We start from the raw sequence: 3,901 nt of genomic DNA, 5'->3' as shown, positions 1-3,901 counted from the left end.
TGGGTTGTTTCCACAACTTTGCAATTGTGAATTGTGCTGCTGTAAATATTCGAGGGCAGATGTCTTTATTATAGAATGTCTTTTTTTTTTTCCTTTGGGTAGTTGCCCAGTAATGGAATTGCTGGATCAAATGGGAGTTCTACTTTTTTTTGAGGTATCTCCATATTACTTTCCATAGAGGTTGTACTAGTTTGCAGTCCCACCAGCAGTGTAGGAGTGTTCCTACCTCTCAGCTTCCACGCCAACACTTGTTGTTTGGGGACTATTTGATAAAAGCCATTCTCACAGGAGATAAGTGCTATCTCATTGTGGTTTTGATTTGCATTTTCCTGATGGTTAGAGCTGTTGAGCATTTTTTCATATGTTTGTTGGCCATTAGTCTTTCTTCTTTTGAAAAGTTTCTGTTCATGTCCTTTGCCCACTTTTTAATGGGGTTGTTTGATTTTTTTCTTGCTGATTTTCCTGAGTTCTAGATAGATTCTAGCTATTAGCCTTTTGTTGGATGTATAAGCATACAAATATTTATCCGATTCCGTAGGTTATCTATTTGTTCTAGTCATAGTTTCTTTGGCTGTGCAGGAGCTTTTTGACTTGATCAGGTTTATTTTTGTTGGTGCTGTGATTGCTTTTGGGATCTTCTTCATAAATTCTTTGCCTAGGCTGACGTCTATAGGAGTTTTTCCAACATTTCCTTCTATAATAGAATTCCTATGGTTTCATAAAAATATGGAACACTTCACGAAATTGCATGTCATCCTTGCATAGGGGCCATGCTAATCTTCTCTGTATCGTTCCAATTTTAGTATTTGTGCTGCAGAAGAGAGCACCGATAAAGCCAATTTGAGAAGCCATGGGCAAAAAAAAGCAATTAGAGCCAGCCACTTGGAAATCACCCTGGGATTTTCATTCAGCGTTTTCACTTCCGAATGAATTACGTAAGCAGGTAAGTTAACTTTATCTGATATATTTCTACCCTGGTACAATAGTACTAGTAGTACTAATTAGATCAAAAACTATGATAGGGTTTCAACATCACTGTGCCTCAGTTTCTACAGTTATATGATGAGAGAGATTGGGCAACTGATCTCTAAATGCCTTTCCAGCCTTAGAACCCTATGAGTCTGAGTTTTTGTTTCTATTATTCAGGAAATAAAACAATTAATTACGATAAACTTTAGGCTGGAAGGAGGTAGTTTTACAGGATATGATACTCTTGTGCTCTGCAGTAACAATCTGTGTGGCCTAGGGTAATTTAAAATAATTTCTTCTTCAGGTATCATTGCTCTCATAGGTAAAATGGGAGTAATTTCATGGGTCCTACCAACCTCAGATGTTTTTGCAATGTTCTATTGAGAGAAAATAGGTGTGAAGTCACTGTTAGTTTTTTATGCAAAACAAATATGATATTTACATATGTATTATATATATAAAAATACATATCTTCCTCTGACTTATTAATTACACAATATAATGGGCTAAAATATTAAAGTATTAAGGAAGTCTGTGTGTGTATATGTGTGTATGTATAATATATATATATATATATATATATAAACTGTCATTCTGTGACCTTTACCTTACCCCATTATATTATTTCAAACTCATTACCTAGTGCTGTATTTATTTTGTATAGGTCTTATCTTTTGCATTACATTGCTATTCTATGGTATTGAGCAGTTTCTTGAGTTAGGGGTAATCTGTTCAAACTAGTTATCATTAAAATGTCCACTGTCTCAACTGCTATAGGTCCATCAGACCCAGTTTTAATGCCAAGCTTGGGTTGCAGCCAGCCTGTACAATTGCTGCCATCAAAGATCACGTTCTTAGCCCGGCACTGCAGTGGAGCAAGTGCAGGATCAGATCGCCTTTGGTAGACCCTACAGTTGCCTGCTCTCACTCTGGTCTGACGACATCTCCCTTCATTAATTTTGTTTTTCTAATCAGCTCTATTGACCTATTATTGATATACAGTAAACTGCATATTCAAAGAATATAATTGGATAAGCTTTGACATATGTATAAACCCAAGAAACCATCAGCACAATCAGAATATTGTTCCTATTGATCTTGATGAGTCTTGAGGGAATTCATGGTGTTCCTCAGCTGCATAATTGTCTCCCTAGAGACAGGCTAGGTGACGCTGAGCTGTTACACACACCTAAATCTCAGGGCTTCATTTCTTGCTCACGCCATATCTACTTTGGAAGGTGGGGCACCACTCTCTGCAGCCTTATCATCCTCATTCCGGGGCTGGGATATCAACACAACCACCCTCTGGAATATTGCAAGAAACCATGGAGGGGGAAAAAAAAAAGAAACTGTGGAAAATGTGCGCTGGCTTTTTAAACTCCCACCTTCCACTTGCAAATGACAAACACTGCTCATATTTCATTGCCAAAGAAATCGCACGAACATGCCTGAATTCAATCAGGCAGAGAAGTGTAATCCCACCAATGTTCTGAGAGAGAGAGAGAGAGAGAGAGAGAGAGAGAGAGAGAGAGAGAGAGATTGATTGAGAGAAAGACACCAAACATTTAAGTAAAACCTCACTGTCTACCTCAGTAACCTACCACTATTTTTTAATGGCTTAGATTCTAAGAGATATAAATTAAAAAAGAGATACAGCTTAGTGCTGTGAACTACTTCTTTCCACCTGTAATTTAAGTCTCTGAGATTTCAAGAGTCAATAAGGCATGGCTTCCTTTGTAGAAAAACAAATACATAGGGAAAAAAATAAAAAATAATTGATATATTAATGCATTATCCAATCATCCAATCATTAATGCGTCATCCAATCATATCCCAAGGGCATTGTATGATTTCATTTTCAATGTCATATAAATATCTAATGATCATAGTAATGTCACTGTAGGAGGATTTATTTCCATCTTCTGTTTAACACAGGTAATTACCACCATGGATAAAAGACCTAACATGTAAGTCACTATAAACACACAGACCACTGCCAGTACGCCTCTGCTCATTATTGCCTTGGCAACGCTCACACATACATTGAGCATCAACTCAATATTAGCTCTTTTCTAGACACTGAGGTCCCATCACTGAGCAAAACAGACAAGAGTCACCACCCTCATGGAAATTCCAGCCTGGAGAGAGCAAAAATACAATAAATGAATTTTTATGCATAGGAGGCTAACTAAATCATGAAAATGTAATCAAAAATACAAAGCAGGAAATGCAGATGAGGTAAGGGCGATAATTTTAAATAGAGTGATCACAGAAGGCTGCACTGAGAAGGAGACATTTGAGTGAAGACGTGGAGTCGGTGACTGAGTGCAGTATGAGGGGAAATGAAAGAGCAAAGGCAAAGCAATTGGCAATGAGCAAATGCAAAGCTTCCCAATACAAGATTCAAAGCATTCCTAACTGTGGTGTTTATTGACTTTGCACATTTAGCATACTATTAACATCCCTTTGCCAGATATCGCTAATTGTTCCTCAATATCTACTTCCCAAATTTTACCAGGGCCCGTGGCTACCAGCTAGAGATCAGCCTCCCTTGTACCTATGTGTGTCATGTCTGAGTCTATGCTCTGTCCGGTGGCTACACAGGAGTGCAGTGATGTGAGTGATTATTGAGCTGGGTTCTTAAGTAGTTCCTGCCTAGGAGGAGGATCACTGGAGCCCAGGAGTTCGAGACTAGCCTGAGCAAGAGCGAGACCCCATCTCTACAAAAAAAAAAAAAAAAAAAAAAATAGAAAAATTAGCGTGCACCTGTAGTCCCTGCTACTTTGGAGGCTGTGACAGGAGGATCACTTGAACCCAGGACTTTGAGGTTGCAGTGAGCTGTGATGACGCCACTGCACTCTAGCCTTGGTGACAGAGCAAGAGCCTGTGTCAAAAATGAATGAATGAATGAATGAATGAATGTTACTGCTTG

General features: G+C 38.5%; 1 non-coding gene across 1 annotated transcript; it reads right to left on the bottom strand.

Moving 5' to 3' along the window:
- Nucleotides 1–720: 720 nt before the first annotated feature.
- Nucleotides 721–827, bottom strand: LOC142865023 (U6 spliceosomal RNA). Its single transcript, XR_012915325.1, has one exon. It is a non-coding gene; the product is annotated as a U6 spliceosomal RNA (small nuclear RNA).
- Between the last annotated feature and the right edge of the window lie 3,074 nt (nucleotides 828–3,901).

Source organism: Microcebus murinus, chromosome 28, assembly GCF_040939455.1.
Source record: "Microcebus murinus isolate Inina chromosome 28, M.murinus_Inina_mat1.0, whole genome shotgun sequence".
In the NCBI taxonomy this organism is placed as follows: Eukaryota; Metazoa; Chordata; class Mammalia; order Primates; family Cheirogaleidae; genus Microcebus; species Microcebus murinus.
Note: the sequence above shows the minus strand (reverse complement) of the source record. Positions and strands in the feature narration are given on the sequence as shown.